This window comes from Saccostrea echinata, unplaced genomic scaffold (assembly GCF_033153115.1).
Source record: "Saccostrea echinata isolate AGI-Se365-2 ecotype Australia unplaced genomic scaffold, CSIRO_AGI_Sech_v1 ptg000001l, whole genome shotgun sequence".
In the NCBI taxonomy this organism is placed as follows: domain Eukaryota; kingdom Metazoa; phylum Mollusca; class Bivalvia; order Ostreida; family Ostreidae; genus Saccostrea; species Saccostrea echinata.
Window position 1 is genome coordinate 30228833 of NW_026889750.1, and position 26630 is coordinate 30255462.

Genomic DNA, 26630 nt, shown 5'->3' on the forward strand with positions numbered 1-26630 from the left:
CATCGTACAGTGTATGTCGAAAGATACTAGCTTGTAAAGTACTGCTAAGTGCAACAGGTGTCGCATAATGAAGTGTACTTTAGCATTCAGAATGAATTGAAACATTAACTTCAAAATACTTGCGTTAAGTCAGCTGTGACATAATATTAAATTACACATTCACCGTGAGTTTTGAAAATGATTATAGGTTTACTGAGTGTATAATCGTAAACATGAATTTGATATTAAAAAGGTTAACATCTTCAAATTAAAAACTGTTCATAAACACCCATTATTTCCTTCGACTTGGGCTCAACATCATAATACATTCGTTGAAAGTAATTTAATTCCTAATATACCTGTACGCTTTTGACAAAAATTTCTTAATTTGAAAATAAGTTTTCAACTCTTATATAAGTGATTTATTTCAAATTTTGTAATTACCGAGGTTTTCCATCGTCCATACTATGTTTGCAATGAATATATGGCAATACCCACATTAAATATTAGAATACTGAAAAAAGCAAAATAACGTAGAGATCAACAATCTTGCAATATTATCTGAAGAATAGTGACAGTCATGTTTTACATGTGAAAAGTTCTCTGTTTTCCAGGTCATTAATTAGTCATTACCAGATTATTCATATACACACTTTTTGTGCATTTGATATACCACAAAAGCATTTAATGCAAGTAAATGCATTTAAATATTACATCACAATGTCCTATTTTCCCGTTAACGTGTTATGAAAAAACACCATTGCAGTTATGAGACTTTATTACATTTTCAACAGTGTTCAATACTGTGATTTATTTATTGAATAAAAGAGATGTTCTCTCACAGTGTGAAAGGATACCAAAGTGATATTTTCTCACGGTGTGAAAGGATATCAAAGTAAGTAAAAATGATTTCTGGCCTGTCATAAGATATAGTAACTAAACCGTCTTGTTAGAGCCTAAAACTGCCAATTTCTTCCCAAATTTGTTGCTAAAATCCATGTTACACTGTTTCCAATCTCGCAATTGCTAAGCTATGACGTCTCAACCGCTCAACTTTGACGTCACAGCCTATGACACTGTTAAGAAAGGACAAAGGGGAAATCAAAGAAAATGTAATATGAAACAGAAAATTCAATGTTTTGTTATTGGATATGGAATTTATTTCACTCGTGAGACAGGATTTTTTTTTTATATTTTCACTCGTGCATCGCACTCATGAAAATATAAAACAAATCCTATCCCACTCGTGAAATAAATTCCATATCCAGCTTCGAAACATTGAATATCATCCATTTAAGGAATGTTTTTAAGTTTTGTGTGAGTTATTGGTGTGTAAATCACACAGACTTGTCACGTAGGCATATTTAATGAAGCGCGCTAGCGCTTCATGAAAAATATGCCTACGTGCAAGTCTGTGTGATTTACACACCAATAATTTACGCTAAACTTAAAAACATTCCTTATATTTACATTTTACATGGTTAAAAGCACCAAAAATATACTCAATGTTTGAATTCTTATTAACGTCTCTGTAGCTCATTGTGACGTCACTTTAGCGCGAGTTTCTCCGTGCATATTTCTACGCGTGAGTATACACGAAAATGGCATTCAAATCAATTTCACAGTTGGCTTAGTAGAAAAACATAGCAAATGTAAATATATATCTATAAAAAATGATTCAATGCTTTTATTTACATTTTTAACTCCTAACGCGCGTTACTCAATTTGTTTGTACACACCATTGGAGTTATGAGACTATATCTTTCGAAAAATAATGATTCAATGCTTTTATTTACATTTTAACTCCTTGCCTTGACTGTAAATGTGATTTAGATTTCAAAATCCCTGTATTATTCTTCGGGTAAGTTACAATTAATGGAAAAACCATTTCAACAGCTTCTGTTCAATGTGAGCGTGAATTTTGATTTTCGTTTATGACGTTGCACTTCAACGGTGTTCAACGTTTGTGACGTCAAAATAAAACGCATACTTTAACCTTTTGACCCCCTGTTCTTGTTATGGTGTTTTGAATGCCGTAGCTATCCTCACATTTTATAAGCAAAATACAAGGAATGTAAATATTTCTCGTTGTTGAACCTTATACATGTATAATCTTATTGTTTCCCCAAATGGGAGGAGACATTGGTTTGACATGAGTGACTTCGACTTCCTTTTTGTATTTTGTCTGTTACAGAATCACGTGGAACTCCAAATCTGGGACGTTGGTGGGAATGTATGCTTTAATTGGGATTTCGTTGCAGTGTACTGACCAGTGGATGTATTTTAATTTTGATTGAAGGTCATACCTTAAAATATTGAAGGTCAAGGTCATTCACAATTATTCAAACTTAGTAGTTGTTGCTAATTTTCCCAAGGCATGTCATGACATTGACTCAAGGTCATGTATTACAGAGCAAATTAGATAATTATGAAAAAAATCTCATTAAGTTAATAATTTTGACCTGTCGAATGAAACATATTGACTCCCTAATATGTTGTAAGCTATGATATCGTACTGATTTAGGAATATGTAGTAAGGTCATAGTGGGCTTTGGGGATAAGTGGGAGGAATCCGTTTTAGTAATTTTAAAAAAAAACACATCTCGTTGATAATGATTTCGTTTCACTCTGTAACTGTCGACCATTGACCCTGATGGTTAGTCAGCAAATCTACTCACAACACATAACATCCCTCTAAGTTGGACATCTTTCATAATAATCGTTCACAACAGGATACATGTAGTTCTTAATATAAATTACTCAAGTATAATCAGCCACATGATTTCAAGTTTCATTATATAGTAGACAGAAGAAAATGTGACCAAAAGATGCCCAGAAAATGTATTTTGTTACAACATTGTCATCAAGCTAAATGGGCACAGAGATTACACTATATTGATGCCATGAATTTCTGAGTTCAAATTATTAATATTGACAAACATTCAATGCACCTTTTATCCTCATGTTAGATCGAGAAAACTACGATCTATTTCTTAATAGGTCTGAGGAAATGACTGGATAAAAATCATCCTCATTAATTAGATTTGCAAGCTCAGGTGAAAATTGGGTAATCTCTCTTATAAAAATGTCTACAACTCAGTTAAGTTTCAAACGATCACTGAACTAAAGTTTAAAGCAAAAACGAGGCCCATAGACCCTGACTGTCACCTGAATATTGAGAGTTTCTTAACATATGACCACTGTAAATCACGTTTTATTTGAGAATACGCTATTTTTGCTTAATTATACAAACCCGACTGCTCGCCAAAAAAAAATCATTCTCGAGTGTATTCGTATTAATAATTATTTTTATTAAATGATTGAATAATTCCTAGCTCCCTGATTGGATGAGATCTAACATTCTGGAAATTATAGTTATATTCAGCGACCTAGGTAAACATAAGCATTTATTTTTTTTTCAAAATTGGAGTAAAAAAGAGATCGGAAAATTCCAAAATGATACAGGTGGTTAAGTTCATCTGCTCTAAACCTCCCAGGTGAACAAAACATTTATTATTTTTTACATTGGATCAAAATAGACTGATGGCTTCTAAATTGATCAATTACTTATGCTTATTTTTGTTATCTGTGCTTTAACAGTTCAGTTTATTATGAGAGATACATCTCATAGACAATATTTACAAACATATCAATATATGTACAATGTACATATACATGAAATTATTAAAAAGCAATCAAGTGTGTATTTTTTTTACATATAACACAAAACAATTATTTATGCAATTTATAAATCATTTGAAGAAATGATATACATGTAAACAACCAAGACAAATTCCGAGGTTTGCTTAAGTATTTTGTATCAGTTAAACATTGAGTCCTATAATAAAACAATTATTGCTTTTTCAGTCAATACGATGATTTAGTCTCTTTCGGGCTCGGTGAATATTGTACTCCACAGGTGACTTAATAACCATAATGACCTTAAAACAATAATTGAATATTAGTAATCAAAGCAATGATTGTATGTAATAATAACCAAAGTTCATGAAAAAATATTCTTGCGTATAAAATACTAAATAAGTATCTCGCGAAAATAAGGCGTCGCAAAACGTTGGTGATCTGCTTCATATCTGGTCCGCTTACATTGTAGCACTGCATGCCCAGTACCTACTTAAAAAAATTCGACACTATAATCATTATCCTATTTATGCAGTTTTTCTTTCAAGGAATTCAGCAAAGCAAATGTAAGGAAGATAAAATATACTGTATAATAAATTTCAATATATGACCATCGTAGCCACACCCTGTGACCCGATCCCTGGTCCAAGGGAGCACGAATTTTATAGAGAGATAGTTGCTCAATATATTTTTTCTGCTTCAAGTCCATTAGTAATGAAGAAGATTTCACAACAAGTGATTTATTTTCAATATAGGACTAACTTAGAACCTCCTTAGGGTTTGAACCATTGGACAGAGGTCATGAATTTCACGATTTTTGTAGAGTGCTAGGTTTTTTAAAAACATAAATTATAAATAATCACTCAAACTGTTTGTGTGGCAGATGTCCACAATTAAAAAAGATTTTCAAAAGATATACGGATTTTCAACACCGGACATAGTTGGGATGGTGTAGTCCCCTATCCACCTTCTGCGAATTTTATCAAAAATACATGTAGCATAATTATCATTCCTACTCTTTCATCGTTTTTCTTTTTTCCAAGTTTTAGAGATTGTCTCTCTATAGCATTTTTATATACGGTAGAGGAGTATACTCTTAAACTTGACAATCTAACATACGTACTTATTCAAAATAATAAAAATAAAAATGATATTGGATATCAGAATGAAGGTATGATATGCTAGAAATTCATGTATTTTTGATAAGTTATTTTGTCATAACAAATTTTACAAGGTGGATAGGGATGGGTTACGTAATCCATAAGTCAGGTGCATGTACACAGGTTCGGGTAGGCCTCTGTTTAGGACGAAGTTTTACGTTGAGGATGTCAAAATACTTAAGATTACCATTATGACCTATGGGCCTCTTTTATTACACGGTTAAAGTATATCATTGAGGGAGTTAGCAAGATTCCAGTTCCCCAAGGCCAGGACTATTTCCCGAGGCGAAGCTGTTTTATTATACCGATACAAACGTAAAATTTAGAGGATTCAGATAGCGTGATTTCAAAGCAGGGATTAGCTCACTGAACTAACACATGGGGATTAGTCCATTCACATATCATACCAATGTAAAAGTAAAATCAAGAGGATTTCGAATAACCGGGAATTAGCTTTCGAAGCAGGGATTAGCTCACTTGACTAACGCACGGGGATTAGTCCATTCATAACGATTTCTAGGGAATTAATGATCTAATGTTATATAGGGAAAAAATCAGTAGAGGTATAATAAATGCGCTTATGTATCCTCCACAGTCTTTTTGTTACATGATAACGGTAGAGCGGGAATATATTTTGGAATGCCCATTCTACAAAATACCCGGAATTCAAATTGAACTATGTGCAATAATTAGCATGCTGTCTGGGTCGTTGTTCCAATTCCTAAAATGTACACCATTCTCCACATAAGATTCAAAGATATCCACTTGGTTCATTCAAGTAGAAATCTTTAATAATTTCAGAATTGTTGCAATGAATTGTCCATGTTTTATTTGGCATTCTGATATTTAAGTATTTTGAAACTTTTTAATTTAAGATGTCTTTTCAATAAATTAAATTAATTAATTCTCACAGTTAATTATCCTTGTGTATTAAGGACAGATGCTACAAACCAAAACTTAGTAACGTTGCAAAGACAAACGCAAGAGGATAATTTTTACAGTATATTTTACCGAACTTCAAACCTGATGTATACTTGCAGGTTCCCTCTATAAATAACATAACCTAGTTTACATCTACTGCTGGAACTTCATTAATCTTCAGCATCCCGTGATAAGCGATACATTCCCATCGTTAATTATGAGTTTTATTGGTAAAATTTTCAAGAAATTAATGGTGGATGTTTGATAGTTTAGGAACTGATTGATAGTCTTTAGAGCCGTAGCTGAATTCTCACTGTAACATAAACAATAATGCTGCAGGGTCGACACGTTAAAACCGATATTTTCATTTGCTGTCCTCATTAAATTTAACTTCATTATCCCTGTCTTCATCTGTCAAATTATCGCTGACACTGTCATCATTTAAATTACGACCTTGGTCACAACGTTTATCTAGGAGCCTTTCTCTCTTTTTTCGCATTGGTTTTTATCCTTTTTCTTTTCTTTTTTTTTTTTTTACCACCGAGTACATTAAGTTTTCTATTACTTCCCAAGTTCTGTTCGTGGCTCATTTGTCAAAAATTCAGAGTAAAATAATAATTGTTTATGAGTTATGGCATTTGTTGCCACTAAATAAATTAAGATGAATTTACGACAACAGCGTAACATGTTTATGAACTTTTGGAGATCTTCAGAGAGGAGGCGAGTCAAAGAGTCGCTGAGGCTTAAATAAATGATTGATCAATCAGCCTTCCCTACAGAATTGTAAAATACATTAATTACGTTCTGTAAAATACTGTACACCAACTATTATTCGCGTCATCTTTTATTTGCGATTTGTCAGTTTGAAATCAATCCGCGACGATTAATTTTCGCGACCGAGGAATTATTCTATAGAAATACAAAGCAAATTAAATGGTTCGCGGCGATTAATATTCGCGAGTTAAAGTAGGCGGCGAAATATTTTTCGCAATCGAATAAAAGTTGGTTTACAGTAGTCGCTGAATTTCATTTGACTCTCTCAAGGTAATGGTTAAACTTAAACATTACGTCTTCAAGAAATGTAGTTAAAGATCTACCCAAATCCAAAAGTTTGATTCATAAATTGGTTTTATGTTACGAATTATAGTTTAATCTGTTCCTATAATTGAAATTTATTATTAATATGACACATTTGGAAATAAATTGCGAATTTTACAATCGCCAACATAATATTGGAGCCGAGAGTTAGATGAAAAATATCTTTTCTCATTCTTTCTCTTAAAATCTTTGGTACAGCATGGTTGGAAGTATAGCCTATATACACTATATAAGCTCCTTAAGCAAAAAAGCTATCTATTAAAATTGTAAAATATGCATCCCCAGCATAATGACCTCAAGAACGGCACCAAGCTGATAAATCATTAAATCTTAAAAAAATATTTTCTCCTAGACATGCATCGAACATTTTTTTTTAAAATGTAGGCAAGCTTACAATGAGCAATGGAAGTCCGGAAAAAAAAATACAATTTCATTTATCATCCACGTTTCTGGAACCAAGCGGGATGGAATGAATATAAGCTGAGTCTAGTGTCTAAAAATTAATTATTTTTCGACAATTTTCTTTTTTCTTAAGCAGGTAGTATATAATGGGACACATGATTAATGAAACATCTGTCTCGCTTTTTGAATTTAAATATTCAAGCCTCAGAGTTTAAGGACATGGTCGACTAATTCTCTAAGTTGAATATGCTATGTGCGTGGGTTAATTGAAGGCAATTTTATGGCAAGCCCTTTTACTATTTATTCGTAAAATAAATTTTCACTAAAAATTACAGAGATATCTCTTATTTTAGAGCGATATCTCTTAAAAAACAGAGATATCTCTCAACTTAAAGAGATATCTCTCAACTTAAAGAGATATCTCTCTAAGATAGAGATATCTCTTTCACTTAGAGAGATATCTCTTACACTAAGAGAGATATCTCTTTCACTTAGAGCGATATCTCTTCCACTTAAAGAGATATCTCTTTTCCTTTGAGAGATATCTCTTTCGTTAAGAGAGATATCTCTTAGCGTTAAAGAGATATCTCTTTCACTTAGAGAGATATCTCTTTCACCTAGAAAGATATCTCTTTTACTTTGAGAGATATCTTTCCAAGTTAAAGAGATATCTCTCAAAGTAAAAGAGATATCTCTCTAAGTTTATCTTAAGAGATATCTCTCAAAGTGAAAGAGATATCTTTCAAAAGTGTCCAAAAGAGATATCTCTCAAGCAAAAAGAGATATCTCTTTACTGTTAAGAGATTTCTCTCTACATTATTTTTATTTAAAAAGCATTTTTAATGACTGCTCCCTTTACCGGAAGTAAGCTTTATATGCATGGAAATGTATTAAATCAAAACGAAAGTAGAGACGAGAAAAAAGAACATGTGGTGTTTTATGGTATTTGTGAGCAAATTACTGACTTGCAGGTGTAACAATGACCCCAAGATACGACACAAAAAGGGAGCTGTCCCTCTACAAGTGCTTGATCAACTGATTTAATGGAAAGAAGTTCAGAGTAAGAAACTTAGCCGATCATGAAACATCGTAAACGTATAACAGGGGCTTGCTCCTGTATATTTTAAAACCCATCGTGATGACTGATACAATTTAGTAGATCTACAAATATTTCTTTCTCTTTATTAACATTGTTTATATTCCGGAAGCACATCCTGTGATCGTTACCTGCATACGAGTTGGATACCTTATGTTATTAATATACTATCATACTGTGGGTTAGAAAAAAGTATTACAGAAACAAGTGCCTGAAAGCGAGTAGACCATTTGATTCTGAAAGGAGGAAGTGACTTGCAGATTTTGGAAATAAATAATCTGAACCTCAATATGTTGAAAACAAATAATTTGTCCCCCCCCCCTCCTTTGTGTGTGTGTAAGGGGGGGGGGGTTAAAATGTTATACATGTAACTTATAAGTGAAGAAAAAATATATATAATTTTCTGTATTTATCATCTTGAAAATAGTTAGTTTGTCGTTCACTGGTATGGAAAGAAATAAGCTGACTTGAAATATAGCCCTCTGTTCCCCCTTCTTAGAATGAAATGATTGTTCCCTTAATTTTGAAACATATTTAGCTTTCCTGTGCTGAAGGCTCAATTGAGCTTTGAATTCTGATCTAAATTTGTGGATCAAATGAAAGATATTCAAATTGAAGGTCCCGCTCTCTTTCAATAGGAGATAATAGATATTTAGTGAGAATTTTATGACATATTTGATAAATGTAAATCTTTCTCAAGAACCACTGGGCCAGGTGAGTTGAAACTTATGTGCAAGCTTTATTATATAGTGTAGATTCATGATCATTCATAGCTTAATTGACCCTCTAGGGTAGTATGGGGCAACAATGGGTGATCAAGTTTTACATTAGAATATGTAGGAATTTTTTTATAGAATCTTCTCAATCAAGCTAAGGCATAATTGTTCATACAGTAAAATCTCATTATCTCAAACTCGATTGGACCAAGAAAAAACTTTGAGATATCTGAGGATTCAAGATATCAAGGGTATATTACTTAAACAGTAAGCAATTGGGACTTCGACATATCCATGGTATTCGAGATATCAGTGTTCTCGATACTGAAGTTCAGCTGTATTTACATGGAAGCATTAGGTTGTGTATTGTACGTTCAATCAAATTTGTTCAAGTTATGACATGGGGGGTATGGTGGGGCCATTATGAGCAATTAAAGTTTTACAAAGGAATATATATGGAAACAAATCTTTAAAAATCTCTTCTCAAGAACAATAAAAAGATAAGTAATATTTCTAAGGAAGCTGGGATCCTCATGTCTCCAGGGGCTAGGGTTGAGCCAGCTAGAACAGGCAAAACAATCAAGTTTTACTTCGGAAGATGGGGGGGGGGGATCTGCTTATAAAGAACAACATGGCCATAGTGACTAAGGTGATCATTGTGGCCATGGGCCTTTTGATTTCATGTTTTTCTAGTGCAGTTGCAGACCACTGTATTTAATTTGAAAAAATCAGTTACATGTAATGATTAATGAAACATCCCCTACAAATTTTTTCTGTCATTGTTTCAGATATGAAGTGCAACAAGGGTATGTCCAACACACTTTCTGTGACACTTGTCTTTGAATGCGAAGGATGTCCAAGATACCAGTGATTGTAACAAGTCAATATGATTACCTGAAAAAGTGCAAGTTGATTTTTACATGTGTATGCATTTTTTTATTATAACTTAGAAATATGCTGTTAACAACATTGAAACATGAAATAGATCAATTCAAAAAGACACTATGTTCTCTTACAGTCTTAAAAGATTTTTCCTTGTGTATGTGTAGGTCACAAGCACAGTCTGCAGAGACAAGCACTTCTATCATTGAGGAAAGTCTGCATTGTCAAGTTCTTTGCATAGACAGAAAAGAGATAAGCAATGGGGTGTATGGACCAGACCAGGATTCAAGTCAGGGCCCCCTGAATCAGTAGTCATTTGCTCTACCAATTTAACTTTCTGGCCACCAGAAATTGAACCCACCTGAATGCCCTATATGGATCTGTGGAACTCTGAAATATCCAAGTTTTATCAATAAGAGAGGTTTTACTCCACCTATGTCAAGTGACCATAATTTAAATATTCACTGTATACACTTCAACAAAACTGCAACCCAAGAAGAAATTATTGTCCTATTATTAATCTTCTGGCTACAGAAAAAAAATTACATGTGATGTTAGTATTGTTTTTTTATTATGATTACTGATACTGTGGACCTTATTTAAACTTGTAGGATATCAATCTCCTATGCAGAGTTGTCATTTGTTCCTCTCTCAGACATGTACGGGCCAATGGTAGAGAGTGGTAGAATATTTCACATGTATAATATTTTTACACAATACATTCAATTTAAGGGCAGTCAAGTTTATAACTTAAGATTTTTTTTTTTCAATTCTAGCTCCAAATACACAAGTATAAGTTTCATTTTTCATTCATCTATAAGTAATTTAAAATTTTTGTCGTTTCTTTCATTTTCTTTTCTTTATGTTGTTCATATTTACCTTACACTTTTTTGAGTGAGGGCTGAATGAAAAGGCTGACCGTAGCCCAAACCCTGATTTCCTATTGAAGAAGCATTGGAAGTTTGTGCCTCATGCATAAATTGAATATTTGTGTGATGGCCTTGACCCAAGGTTATTTGATGAAGTTTGAGGTGATTTTATAAAATAAAAAATTTATAAAAATCTATAATTCCTGTTTGACTATATCTTGTAATTGAGAACATTTAGAGGCTCATACTTATCACAAATATTGAGCATGACCTGCGGTTATGACTGATCTTAAATCAAGGTCATTTTTAAGCAAGTTCAAGGTAACTGGCAGAAAAAGTGTATTACCTTTGTCAAATGCATAATTTGCAAATGATACTTGACACAAAGATTGCTTATGACTAAATGGTGTTTCATGACCTTATCCAATGTCAAGATTACTGGCAGTAAATGTGTGAAATTTGTTTTCATTTCATTACTCCCTCATGGATAAGTATTGAAACTGGAAACTTCAAAGATTATTTGTAAGCTGAAAGTACATCATAATCTTTACGCATGATATTGTGGCAAGTTCAAGGACATAGGCAAAAAAAATTGCTCATGTCAGGTCCGTAATGTCTTAATGGAGAAACAGTAAATATCTCCCTTTTATTTAAAGATTTATGATGAATAGAAGATGCATCTTTTCTTTCTTAACCAGTATCATTTTGGCAAGTTCAAGGTCACATTTAGAAAATTGATATTGGCATTTTCAAAAAAAAATGCATAGGGGGTATAATGTTGGAGTTTGTTCACAGTTATTGAATTATATCGGCATAGTTCAATTATAGTATACATGCAGGTAGAATCCATGACAATTCAGCCATAACTGGAAGGTATTTTTGAATCCTTAATGATAGAATTTTTGCAGATTTAGATTTTACTGACTTAACTTGAGAAGACCCTCTTAAATAAAAAAAAGTCACTTAAGTATAAGCATCAGGGCGACTATACTTTATGATATTACAATTTTTCATAGCATGTATTACCAGTACACAAAAACACAAGTAATAACCTTTTTATCTTGAATTCAAATAAAGATATTGAAAACACTGATACATTGTTTTATTGACTTGGGAATAAATTGCTTTGTCATTGTTGAAATGTGGATACATGCATGCATATACACAGTACAAGTAAGTAATTAAACTTTTTCAAACAATTTTAGATATTTAAAAACAAATAAATGTTCAGAGAGTATAGAAGTCTGTGCATCACTTTTCTTGGCCTGGAATTCTTCAAACAGGACAGGATAGGTTTGGTAGGACACCCTCAGATTCTCAACTTTGTTTAGGTAGTTGCTTCTTGTGATTCACCTGTGAAATTATTATTTCAAAAATAAATATAACAAAATGTAGTAATGTAACTGATCATTCAATGTCAAGCCAAGCAAATAAAGGAATAGATAATATAAAATTAAAAACAAGAGGCCCAGGGGCCACATCGCTCACCTGAGCACTATGGCTAGGAAAAAGCAGAAATCAGTTTAGTCTTGAAAGGTTGAAAAGTTTAAATATAAAAGTGGTTCAAGGGGGGGGGGGTACGAATTGAACAAATTTGAATCTACATTACCTGAGGATGCTTCCATTTAAATATGACCAATCATGGCTTTGCTGTTCTTGAGTAGAAGATTTTTAAAGATTTTTCCTACGTATTCCTGTGTAAAACTTTGATCACCCATTGTGGCCACACCCGACCCCCAGGGGTCATGTTTGAACAAACCTGATTCTACACTAATCTAAGAATGCTTCCATATAAATATGACCAATCATGGCTTTGCTGTTCTTAAGAAATAGTTTTTTTTAAAAGATTTTTACTATGTATTCCTATGTAAAACTTTGATGGCCCATTGTGGCCCCACCAGACCCTCGTGGGTCATGATCTGAACAAACTTGAATCTACACTTCCTGAAGATGCTACCATTTAAATATGACCAATCATGGCTTTGCTGTTCTTGAGAAGAAGATTTTTAAAGATTTTTCCTATATATTCCTATGTAAAAATTTTATCGCCCATTGTGGCCCCACCCGACCCCCAGGGGTCATGATTTGAACAAACTTGAATCTACACTACCTCAGGATGCTTCCATGTAAATAAGACCAATCATGGCTTTGCTGTTCTTGAGAAGAAGATTTTTCCTATATATTCCTATGTAAAACTTTGATCACCCATTGCGGCCCCACCCGACCCCCGGAGGTCATGATGTGAACAAACTTGAATGTACACTATCTGAGGATGCTTCCATATAAGTTTCATATTTTCAAGCACAGTGGTTCTTGAGAAGAAGATTTTTTAATGATGCCATTAAATTTTCACGAATTCATAATTATCTCCCCTTGGAAGAAGGCGTGGGCCTTCATTTGAACAAATTTGAATTCTCTTTACTCAAGGATACTTCGTGGCAAGTTTGGTAGAAATTGGCCCAGTGGTTCTGGAGAAGAAGTCGAAAATGTGAAAAGTTTACAGACGGACAGACAGACGGACTACAGACAAAATGTGATCAGAAAAGCTCACTTGAGCCTTCGGCTCAGGTGAGCTAAAAATATTAAAGTGAGAGAGGGCCAAACTAAGGGTTTAATTAATTAATTCATTATGGAAGTAAACAACCTTGAAAGACACACAATTCAATCTTAGAACATGTACCTGGTATTTCTTAAATTTTAAGTTCATTTACAGTGTATGTAGGTGTCAACCTTTCATCAACTACTTCTGTATATAATATTGAACGGTTTTAATTTGTAAGACAGAGTGAATTAAAGTTATACATGTATTTATTTATGTGTATTTAACACATCACCATAAATGTGATGACGCAGAATGGTCTACAAACAAACAAACTTATTTTGTGTGATCTCATAAACTACCTGTCTTCCTTCTGTGGCCAAACATGTATAAAATTTGAAAGCTAAAGATATTATAAAGAAAACTAATATTGTTGACTGAGTTATATCCCATTCCCATATAAATGTTCAATGAAATTGATTCATAGTGATTGGACCCTTACAACTATAGTTGTCTTTCTGTAATGGACAATTCCTCTGTGTAACATTTTTTTAAGTAATGAGGTAAATCAAAGATTGTTGAACAGATGGAATTCATTAAGATATGATTAATATATTTTATTAATAATTAGTCATGCAATCAGTAAGAATAAATACCTGTTGGCTCTCTATTCCCTTAGGAATACACCAGGTCTAGTTAGCTTAGAGTACATTGATCAATCTCATCTTTACACTAGCTGGCATTATGACAAAGGAGGGGACACAACTCAGATGTCTCAACCTGCATCACACAAATTATTTGAAGTGACCTGTTTTACACTATATCAGAGATTAAAAAAAATCTCCCAGTCATGGTTACTTTATGGAAGGTATACTCAATGAATTGTGTCATAGTCACTGAAACTGCTTTCTGTCAATACCAAACAGCCAATTTCTGGCATAAAATTATTTACACCTTTTGCATTTAAATAAAATTAAATGAAGAGTGATTTGGAATATTACTCAGGTATGTACCCTAAACGACTGCACTGAACCGTAAACTGTGCTTAATTTCAGAAATATTTGATTTTAAAAATATAAAAAAAAAATTTTGAGGAATTGTCAGAGAATGTACATGTACCATGATAGATTAATTTTGCTGGGAAATGAAAACAAAGACCAAAGGGCAAGAATTTTATTTTACAAATTAGATGTGTGTGGTAACACCACAAATGCCCCTGCAGACAGCCAAAATTTCAAATTGCAAATTGTAAATTGCACATTTGTAGCCAAGATAATGATTAGAAATTGAGAATTTTTAAATCTTTTCCAAGTTCAAGGGGGATAACTGTCAATACCATGACCAAATTCAAACTTGACCTGCATATTCCTATGACGTATCCATATATCAAATTTGAGTTGAATGTGTACAACTGTTGCCGAGATAATGAACGGAAATTCAATGATGACGGAATGACGGAACAGGGTAACACTATATGCCCCCCCCCCACCATTTTATGACAAGGGCATAAAAATTCTGAAGATAAAGGGGTACCTATATTCTCCTACATTTCATATGACAAGGAAAGTATTTCTATTCTGCTAAGGCAAATTTTCAAACTTCTAAAAAAAAAAAAAAACAAGTTCAAGCTATAGATTTCCATAAAAGAAGTGTTGCAATTATGACTTGGTAATCGATTATTATAATTTTTATTTCCATTTCATGCAATAGAATTTGCATCAAAATCAAAGAATGTCTTGATCCCTTTCCTTTAGTGAGAGCAGAAAAAATTTAAAATTAGACCCAACTAGATCGCAATGTGTAGCAATCTTGTTGGAGCGGAATAAAGATCTAATTTTAGCTAGACTGAATTTATTTAAATTTGTTAATTTTTTGTGCAATTTATTGAAGGATAATGACTAGCGCATATTTTTGATCTTTGCAATCAATCAGAGTTCTGCTTATTGTATAAAAGACAAGAGACAAAATGTACCGGGTACATAATTAAACCACAGGTGCTTCAAGGGAACAGGAACACAACCCACCCCAACCCTCTAAAATTTTGGGCTTCCCAAGTTATTTTTTGATTTTTTAAGCATATATGTTGATGTATAATGCACTATAAAAATTCATAATTAATGCATTAATAAGCTATGTATAAAAATATACCAATGATATAAATAGAGAGGTTATATTTTTCTTGGAGGGGGGGGGGGTACATCAGATACCAGAGACATATATATCTCTGGATACATATACATGTATAGCTTATTGCATCAATTGTAAATTTTTATATTGCATTATACATCAACAAATGCTTTAAAAAAATCATGAAAAATATAATTCAGAGAGCCATTAATGTTTTTTGGAGAAGTTGCTAACCCCCCCCCCCCTTTCGCCTTTTGAAATCGTTGCAACGGGCCTGATGGGGGGGGGGGTCCTGTCCCCAAGCACCTGTGCATTAAACCATGAGTATCAGAACGTAATGGGGCTAATTGTAGAATTGCTGGTGGTTGGCTGGGAGCAAATCTCCCCACTTTTTTTCCACAAAACAACATTAATTACGCCCAATAAAAATATTCAGCAAAAGTTCACTGTTCAACGGAATAGACCCCACCCGATTTCTCCAACTTGATTTCGACGAGGAAGTTAATTAAAGTAGTCTTTAAATTTGACCTATTTTACAATATAACTTAAATAAATATGACAAGTAATTCAGTGTTGTCTAGATTTAAAATTAGAAACAGCTGATTATTTCAAAAGCTGAGAAAATTCGGTCCATCGCAGTTGAGATTATTGCTAGCCTACTTTCGTTTTCCTGAATATAAGGACTTTAGCATGTTTATCAACAAAGTAGCCATTATCCTTTTGTTGTTTCAAACAAGGGATTTAGCATTTCTTTCTACATACTTCATTCTGGGATTGGGCATGCTGAATCTATTCCAGAGGCAGAGATCTACCGTATATATGATCATCAAACATTACACTTCCTGCCATGTGGTGTCTGGCCTCGCTTTCGTATTATAAGGGAGGAATAATTATATCATTTTAAAGATAACTTGAAAAGAGATATCTCTTTCATTAAGAGAGATATCTCTTTAACTTAGAAAGATATCTCTTTTTGAAAATCTAAAGAGATATCTCTCTAACTCAGAAAGATATCTCTTTTAACGTTGTTAAAGAGATATCTCTCTAACTTTAAGAGATATCTCTCTCGCTTTAAGAGATATCTCTCTAGCTTAAAAAGATATCTCTCTAAGTAAAAGAGATATCTCTCTTGCAAAAAGAGATATCTCTTTTGTTTATAGAGATATCTCTCTAGGTTATAAAGATATCTCTCTTAGTCAAAGAGATATCTCTCTTGGTCAAAGAGATATCTCTTTTAGTTAAAGAGATATCTCTATAAGCTAAAGAGATATCTCTCTAAGCTAAAGAGATATCTCTCTTATTGAAAGAAAAAATTATTTTACGAATAAATAGTAAAAGGGCTTGCCATACAATTTACTTCTCTCGCCCTTTTTTGGGCGGTGAAAACATAGAGCCAATAACAGTATTTAAATGAGCATCTTACACACATAATGTTGCATAGCAATAACGAGATGAAATCCCTCGACAAGGTTTAGAAATTGTTTACCCTTAGTCAAAGGTTCATTTGTCTTCTTAGTTGTTAAATTGATTGCAATATATTAATTAATTTTGAACTCTCGAGGAAACTTGTCAAAATTTTGGTGGGGATAAATTGGTGTTGTAAAGAAGATTAAAAAATATTTAATTATATACACGTTAGGATTTTTTTCAAGAACATATGAAAAAATTTAAATGATAATCAAAAATTTAAATAATAAATCTATACAAAGAAATACTTAATTACGTTTAAATAATTTATTCGTCAAGACGTTAACATTTTCGAGTTTACTAAAATCATGTTTGGAGCATGAGACTTTGAACTGATTATACATAACCTTCAATAATAACTTTCACATCCTCTACGAGGAAAATATACAAAAATCTGAAAATTGGTTTTATGATATGATACGAATCATGAATTACCCTTTGACAATGCGGATTAAATCTTAAGTTTAATATATGACACTTGGAATGATATTAATTGCGAACTTCAATTGCTTCTACAGTATTGGAGCCGAGAGGTTGGATGAAAATTGCAGGTACTGTCTTTAAAACTTTTCGTAGTTGTTTTGCTGATATACACTGTAAACTTTAAAATTAGAAAACAAGCTCACAATTAATAATTTTGGAATACACATTCCCGGCATAATGATGTCCAAAGCGGATAATTTGTTAAATTTTTAAAAAAATATATTTTTTACTGGACATCTGAATCCGCATTGAATAGGCATGCCAACAATGAGCAATGAAACCTCTGCAAAAATGGAAATCCCCCCTTATGATCCACATTTCAGAAGGATGGAAGATGGGGTTCATTCCAACGGATTGGTCATATACATATATTGAGTATGTGTTATATGATTAACAAAACAAATCTTTGAACAGGGTATAAAACACGGAAATTTCATAGGTGGGATCAGGTGCCTAGAAGGAGTAAGCATCCTCTGTCGACCAGTCACACCCGCCGTGAGCCCTATGTATTTTACAGGTAGACGGACTATTCCGTAGCCTAATTTAATATAAAAACAAAGGCCTAACAATTGGTATGAAATATGTTTGATAAAATACCCATGATATGTTATATTTGTTAACAAGGTCATTATAACGATCATAGAATTTACGAAATGCTGACTTTCAACGAGGTTGTTGATATTCCTTTAACATCAACGTATCTAACAGTAGTCTGCCTCTGTTTAAAAATGGTAAACGGAGCATACTCTTGAGTATCGAATAAGTTAGGAGACATAAAAACCATTTGCAGATGATAGTGGAAAATATTTATACATAAATAAGGAAAGTAGACGATGGAAAATCTGAAGTCATCTCGTTTGTCATACAGTATAGTTGTTAATTAGCCTTTATCGTCTATAGCCAATTAAACATCCAAATATGAAACAGATGTTACAGACTCTGAGGTGTCATTTAATTTATATCGATTTCACAAGCATATATCTAGTCGGCATATGAATGGAAATAACTATTGTTAATAGATAAAACATCGTCGATATATCTGAATGAGTTGAAGGCCATAGCAAGTGTTTGTTTTTTGTTTTTTTCTCATTAAGAAGTTTCTAGATACCGGTAAATTCTGCTTCATAGGAATAAAAAAAGAGGTCGGCTAATACAGGAGCACAATTAATGTCAATTGAAATTCCAACAGATTGTTTATGCTCTACGTATGTACAATTAAGCTTTATGATAAAACGTGATGACTTTAACTTTTCAATCGTCAACTTCCCTTACTTATGCAGCAATATACCTTCATCACCTGTATACGGGGTGTATATCTCTCAGTTGATTCGATTTGATATTCGATTGGCACCTGATCCCACCTCTGATGTTTGGAGGTCCGTGTTTGCTCTGCTCCTATTTTGTATTGTTTAATGGACTTTTGAGCTTGAATACTGTTCGTTATCTCCATATATTTCATTGTTAGAGACCTGGTCTCTAAAGACTATATAGATGTGGTCAATGAGGAACTCCAGCACCTGCAGAGTGCTTGTGTGTAGAATCAGAGTGATTTTTACCAAAGTAATTTTGTTGATGCCAAATCACATGATAAGAAAAATTGCGAGTTCCATTTAATTGAAGAAGCAGATGTCTATGATATCAAAAAGCCTAGTTTTTAATTTACCGTAAAGAATGGTTGTTTAAAGTGTTGAAAATCATAAGTTTTGATTTTACAAACTTTTGTAAAAGAAAAAAAGTCGAAAAGAAGAGTTTTATACATTTTATTTTTCAAATATATATTACCAGGTTAAAGTTTTAACCCCCCCCCCCCCGGCAGCTAGTGTTCCCCCCTCACTGAGAGTAACATCAGAGATGCACTGGATTTCATAATTCACAAAACGGTAAAACTCTATTCATTGTATTTTGGTAAGGCTGGTAATAATCTTGTGACATACCTTTTTATGTGGACCTGTTACAAAGTCACATGAAAAGGCTTCTCTATGGCAGAGAGATAACTAATGTCCAGGGTGTATGCCAGGGTTAAGCATGCTGTGAGTCCAATAGCTGTCACTCACATGGTGAAATATTATTTACGGTCATATGGGCTGAAATTATGTTGCCAGTGTAACCGATTTTTGTTTCCAATGACAATTAACTTACACGTATTTCTATTTCAATAATGCACATTATCTAATATTGGAGGGATTGTTACTGTTCAAAGACAATTAATTGTATTTCCTGTAAATGTAAATGTATTAAAGTTTTTGATCTTACATGCAGAAGATGAAATGATATTTTCAAACACAAATTATGCCATGGTGAGCAAACTGTATAATTATTTGAGTGATAAAAATGATCAGATTAATTGCTCACCTGGGAATAACGTTATCAAAAGCCATATTGAGTGGAGCAATGAAATTGCATGTCTGGATCGATTGATCTTATATTTTTACTTTTGATAAATTGTTCAAGTGACCCATTTTCCCTAATTCATCAATTCATTATATTTGGCTGATTGCTCACCATTAGCTTGTATGGCCAGTTTTTTTTTTTTTTTAAATTCTAGGCTTTTTAATGCTTTTTAAAAAGTCCATTAAACAATACAAATTTTGGAGCAGAGCAAACAGGGACCTCTAAAACATCAGAGGTGGCATCAGACCAAAACTGTAGGAGTAGTAGTGTTTTGAAAGTATTTCTCAGAAATTTCTATTTTAGTAACCATGGCAACACCGTTCATGGAAATCAAAAAGCGATTAATAGAATTAAGTATCTTATTGTAGTCTATTTGTGTACAAAGTTATATTGAAATCGGACCAAAACTGTAGGAGGAGTAGCATTTTGCAAAATTGTTTACAGACAAACATACGAACAGACAGAGCTCTTCTGGTCTCTGACCAACTACTACCAAAACTAACTACCAGCATGTGTCTATCAATCGTTGTTCTGTCAACACATTCAGCTACTTACATATGTTTTTTGTCTATAAGCTATATCTGATCGTTTATGTTGCCAATCTTTTCTAATATTTATCTTCTTAAGCTCAGTATATGAACAGAATTAGCAAGTGAAGTGTAAATTCCTGTTAATTGCATACATGGAGCTTAAATGGGAAAAAAAATACAAGACAACAAACTAACGACACAATTATCCAACATTTTCGGATGTAAGGTATCATCAGGTTTGAATATTTCTATGCAACTGTTTTTATATTTTTCAGCTATATAACTTTTATTTAAGACTCTTTAACCCAGATTATTCCAATACTGGCAGACGCATTCTTTGTTATGTTTGTTTGACTTGCAGTTTTATCTACTCCATCCCCCGAAAACTTTCAATATTTGTAAATAAGTTCAAATGGATTTAAGATGTGCTCGCAAACCGAGTTTCTCTAATTCCTATCAATTTATTTTTATATTAAGGAATTGAAATGATTTTCCTTGCAATATTACTCGAATACAACACTGCCGCCCTGTGCTCTTCTTTTTCAGTTAGATTGTATAGTTATAAATACTTTTTTAGTGGGAATATATATTTTAGTTTTCATTTGTGTTCATTGTTTTCAAAATTCAAGGAGTTGAAAGAAACATCAGTATTGGATCCCGACTTGCCTTATTCTAGATGTTGCTCTCCAGTAAATTTGATTGGTGTATGTAAGATTTTTTTAATTTTTACTAAAACTTCAAATGAATTATTTACGGTCATAAAACAATGAAGTCTGTTAGAACACAAAAAGAAAAAAAACCCTGATATATATGGGACATAAATTGTTTACTTACTACAAAAGATCTGTCAAATATCCCAATCATGATCAGTTTAATTGATTTAAATTTTATAAGGACAGATTTATATGTGACAGTGCATAATATATCGGAAGTAATGTCAAATGACAACAAAATCTCCATCCACAAATTGTTCGAAAAGACAATAATTACAATCAAGTAACTAAAGGTTGAAAAACACTAAATGCTAAAATATCTTTTAGTTAATGCAGTCCCCTTGTTCACATTCTGTTATAAGTGTATTGGGAAACGTCAAAAAATAAAATGGCAAATCTATTCAACTTTGATGAGAATCTTGTTTATCCTGTCAGTCGTGAATTTGTTTTCGTTACGCCTGGAGATCACTTAGTCATTAAAACCATGTATTTTTATAGAATTTTGACGTCAGACTTGCTATAAAATCAAGCTTCCGATTTAACTGACAAAGAGGAACCATCATTGTGTACAAAACATTCCCCCCGAAAATTGTGAGCTAATGGAATGAGCTGAGTCCAAAACATTTTATACCCCCATTAAGTTAATAATGACATCACATAACTTCATCGAATTGTAGCTAGGTTATGGTGGCTTTTTTTTCATAATACTTTCCATAATATGACAAATATAGTCATGATAATAATGATGATATCAAAATATCATATTTAGTTATAGATCTAATTCTTGTGATCCTGTATATGTGTACTTACTTAAAAAAAACTATATAATAACGGGATATAACAATTAAATTACATTATGAATTAAAAAAAAAGCTCAGACCAAAATTAATAATTTAAATAAGATAATTATGATATTTAGATTTGCTAAGAGTATTGCATTTTGTAATACTTTAAGCTGTTTTCATAAAAGAAAAAAAATAATTTCTAGTAACTTTAACATCTTGAAAACGCCAGTTTCTTTACATCTAAAGTCAGATTTTATAGTACCAACACCGTGAGCAACGTATATATAATCATGCAAATCTATTTTATGATTGAACTCATCTGTTAAAGGCAGTTTCAATATAAGCAAATAATCCCACTTATGGAACTGAACCATGGACTAAGGCCCCTTGACAATTTTAGTGGAGCGCTAGCAACTCAAATAATCATGTGATTTGTTTGCCCACTAAACTTGGTAAAGCGATCTTTAAAAAATTGTTTGTTTGCCCTCTCCAAACCGACTGGCTAAAAATGATCTGACTCAAAACTTTTTTAACCTCCAGGAAGCAATATTATTTGTATGTATTCTGGAAAATACATGTTAAAAATTTAGCAATGAAATTGAAATTTTCAGAGAAAAAAATTTTCTCACCCACTTACCGACCCAGTTCTTTCATTCTGAGTCGGGAGAGGGCAAACAAACATTACTAGTATTTTAAAGTTGGCCTAACAAAGAAGATTTTCAAACATGTAGATTTTTTAAGGACAATATCAGTTCCACCCTTTTGGGGGGAGGGGTGAACCCTAAACACAGGATCAATATATTTTATTGTTGGTAACGACGTAGAGCACTTACTGTATTTATGCAAGCAGTTTTCCTGCCAGATGTCCATGAGTATACAAGGTAGATTGTAATGTATTTTCAAAATATGACCAAGTTAGCCACACCCTGGGTCTGTATTTTTAAATAAGGGGTAAAGAATTTAATAATTAATTTCCTTATCGGGCTTATAGCTTAATATAAACATGTCAACATTTCCCTCCTTGATGTCCAGGAGAAAAATAAAATAAATATTTTCGACGATATAAAGCATTTTCAATGTATGATTAACTTAGCACCACCCTGGAACCTATATCTTCTATGATAATTTATCTACACAACCATATGTGGCATATTTGTCTTTACGGTGTGTCCCCGTTTTGCACACATTTGATAATTAGGTATAGAACAATAGGTGTGAATTGTGTTTTGATAGCAATTATAGTCTGATCTCCGTCTGGGATTTACCTGGAATTACATGTATTTTACCTATGCATTACGATATATATTCAAAAGAATAAATTTTAAGAATTTAACGTGTCCAACCCAACTGAAGATGAAGCTGTTCACCCTGTTTTTTATTTAATAAACATAAAATGAATGAGTAAATAAATTCAATTTTAATTAATGAAACAAAAATGAACTTGTCCAGTTAGTATCATATGAAAATAAATGTACTTTTGATTATTTATGATATTTTATGTTTTAAAATATTTCTTCTTCTTATGAAATTACAGAAATAAATCAAAATATCAATGCAAAATTAATTTTTTTCTTCCCATCTTTCCGTAAATTCTCTTTCTCCAAATTCACAATCATGATAAAGACTATAGCAATTAAGTAATTATCTTACCCGGACAAATTCCCGTTTTGCACACATTTTTTCAAAACCTGAAATTCAAATGTGTGCAAAACAGGAATAAACCTTTACTACTTTTGTTTTATCTCCATAAACAGCGTCAAAACTGCTCGCCGACGGGAAAATTCGTCTCAAGCTATGAAGTAATATGTACAAATCTCTGGGGGGAATATGTTCTTTGATTTTGATCGGCTAAAATCTGTTTCAAAAAATTACATCAGAAAAATATCGTAATGTTTTATGGAAAAAAAATTATTTATTTATTTACTGCAATATTTAAATATTGGAGTTGAATTTTTCAAATCTACTCGTTTTTATATTTGCTCTCTGCCCAAGGTTAATACATACCTTTCATGATGTGAGTCGCATTTTCCAGTCGGTGAACAGAGTTTTGACGCTGTTTACGGAAATAAAAGAAAATAATGACAAGCATGCCATATATGGCTGTTTAGATAAATTATCGTATCAATGGTAGTAAACAGTTTGCCAGTGCATTTTCTCTAAAATTATAACTGACTGTGATTCTGGGGAGGGGGGTATTCCATTAATTCGGTGTTAGATACCTTTGTTATTACTATACTATTGGTTAATTTTTTTTAAGAAACAAGTGCCTGCAGTAAATGGGCCTGAGAGGTTTGTTCAAAACCTTCATAATACATTTTCCAAAATCACATTTCTACGGAAATCTAGCAAGTCAACTGTTTGTATCTTAATAGGCAATAACGAATTTTCAAATTTTTAAAATTCATTACACTTGGTTCCAGGGTTCTCCAGGGTGGGACCATGTTACTCATGCAGTAAAAATACAATGTCTCTTCATTCCCAGGCTTGTAAGGGGATATACTATTTGAATGATCATTATGAGCAATAGACCCAATATTGAATTTGCAAAGAAAACCTTTTCTTTGAATTCATGACCCTTTTCCCGGTTTCAGTATACTAAATTTATCTTAGTGGGCAACTGCAAAACATGTAAATAATTTGCACGTTAGATGTCATCTAACATGCAAATTATTTACATGTTTTGCAGTTACCCACTACCAAAATTATTTAAAATCCATTCCCTCTGGTTCTTAGTTTAGATCCTACAATTGTACTAAGTTAATCGTATAATGTAAATTTTAAATATCTCAAAAATTCTTCTTGTTCATGATTAAATTAGAGCAACTTGCTTTTTTATGTACATATGTTCATGTATATCCTTAACTCCAGACCTTTTAGTAATACTTTGTACAATGAAATATGGAAATAACAAGCTCAAAAGTCCATTCAAGCAATACAAATCAGGAGCAGCGCAAATACGGACCTCTAAAACATCAGAGGAGGGATCAGGTGCCATGTAGGAGTGAGTCACACCCGCTGTGTGCTCATTGTCATGATTGGGAAAAACAGAAAAATCCGTAGACAATTTAATGTGTAAATAACGGCCTAACAATTAGTATGAAAAACGTAAGTCAGCATTTGACTTATTGATAGATTGTATTTGCTGACAAAGTCATTGTATCGACCATAGAACTTGCGAAATGATTACTTTAAACGAGACTGTTGATATTCTTGTTTCATCAATTTGTTTGTCAATAGCTTTCCTCGTTTTAGAAACTGTTCGTACGTAGAGCATGCTCTTGCGTATCTCATCAACTGAGAGACATAAATCCAATATGCAGGTGATAACGGTATATTGCTACATAAGTAAGGAAATTAGACGATTGAAAAGTTAAAGTCATCACGTTTATAAGAAAGCTTGGTTGTTAGATTACCATGAACGTCTTTTTCTAATAAAAACATCCAAATACGAAACAGATGGGTCAGGCTCTGTAGTTTTCTTTTATTTCAAGCTCACTGGGATATATCGAGTCGAATGGAAGTAACTATTGTTAATTGATAATACGTCGTCGAAATATCTAAATGTCGAGTTGAAAACCACAGCAAGTGTTTTCTTCTTCTCATGTATAAGATTCTGATCACTGTTATCATCACCTTTTACATTCTTTGTTGTTTTCGCCATGGGGGAATCGTTGTATTGCGTTTCTCATTCTCTCTGTTAAAATACATGTGCAAGGTTTGTTTGAAAATTATTGAAACACCTGAGACAAAAAGAAAGATACAACGTATAATTTTCTAAACCTCTAAAACATTACCTTCATATTTCAATTCTAGTAAAATATAAATTTACATGACATGACAGCTTTTATAAAAGGAAAGCTTTTGTCAACAGTAGATTTGGACACAAGATGTATGACTGCCATTTGACATGATTCATTTTTCCTTCATGACCACAGTTTTTCGAAGATTTAGACAATTCCTTGCTCCATCCAAAATCATAAATTCATTTCAGTCTCTTAAAACGATTGAAAATAATCCTTTATTCTAAAGACATTCCTCCAATTTTTCACAAATAACGCCATAATTCTCACAATTTAATTATTTTATATACGGTATTGTCAATTCCTACTTTTTTGTTTCTACAGAACTTTTCGAATGGTTATTTTTTTTAGTTATCAATTTAATGGTGAGCTCTATGTACCTCAATCCATAAAAGTTTAAAGTTTAAACTTTAAACACATATTAAAATTTATCTTAGATACATTTATCACAGTAATAATATGATTTTTTTTGTTAAAAAAATATTGAATTTCAAACTCAAAGGAATATACATCCGCGTTGTACCATTGTTTTGCAAGTCATCATCTTTCTTCCTCGCAAAGATAAGATATTATTTCTCCATATTGTTTTGTAAATAACATCAAACATATTTTATATGGAAACACAACCTATATACCTGATTAAATATCAGCGCATGATAACATATACTTTTCAACAACTGTCACATTTATTTTTTACAAAACTTTCATTATTTCCTACTTCTATATATCACAAGCCATGTTCAAATTTATTGTTAGATACATATACTTTAGTACCAATGGTCCATCGTGCGTATTTGAATTGTCAGTATTCTTAATTAAAAGGACCTAGAATGCTCAAGAAGGTTTGCATATGTTGGAGGTCAAAATAAGAACAAAGAATTAGAACATGTTTTAAAAAGTCGTATAAGGATAAGAAATTACCAAGGTACAGAATTAAATACAGCGCTTTCAAAATGAATGGCATCCCATTAACAAAAGTAGTACCTCAAAATAAAACTTAGAATAACAAATATTTAGTTTTCTATTATGCAGT

At 32.6% G+C, this 26630-nt stretch overlaps 1 long non-coding RNA gene across 1 annotated transcript; it reads right to left on the bottom strand.

Annotated features, from left to right (window-relative positions):
* Window positions 1-12005: 12005 nt before the first annotated feature.
* On the bottom strand, window positions 12006-16278 carry LOC133189303 (uncharacterized). Its single transcript, XR_009721431.1, has 3 exons — window positions 16191-16278; window positions 13958-14081; window positions 12006-12115 (listed from the first exon to the last, which is right to left on the bottom strand). It is a non-coding gene; the product is annotated as an uncharacterized LOC133189303 (long non-coding RNA).
* Between the last annotated feature and the right edge of the window lie 10352 nt (window positions 16279-26630).